The sequence below is a fragment of the Mus pahari genome, chromosome 7, assembly GCF_900095145.1.
Source record: "Mus pahari chromosome 7, PAHARI_EIJ_v1.1, whole genome shotgun sequence".
Taxonomy (NCBI): domain Eukaryota; kingdom Metazoa; phylum Chordata; class Mammalia; order Rodentia; family Muridae; genus Mus; species Mus pahari.
In genome coordinates, this window is record NC_034596.1 from 102,127,043 (window position 1) to 102,127,289 (window position 247).

Here is a 247-nt window from a genome sequence, read left to right on the forward strand (position 1 = left end):
ACCTTGTATTTCAGGAAAGAAGATGAAAGGCAGAGAGGACACAGGAGCAACCTGGAGACTGTGAGCTGAAAATCAGTTGCTAGAATGGAGAGGTAAGTCTGCATTGGTGAGAGTCGCCCCTGCAGGGGGGAGCGAGTGTATCCCAGCTTTATCCTTCGACACTGAGAGAGGGGACACTGAGAGAGGGGACACTGAGAGAGGGGACACTGAGAGAGGGGACACTGAGAGAGGGGACACTGAGAGAGGG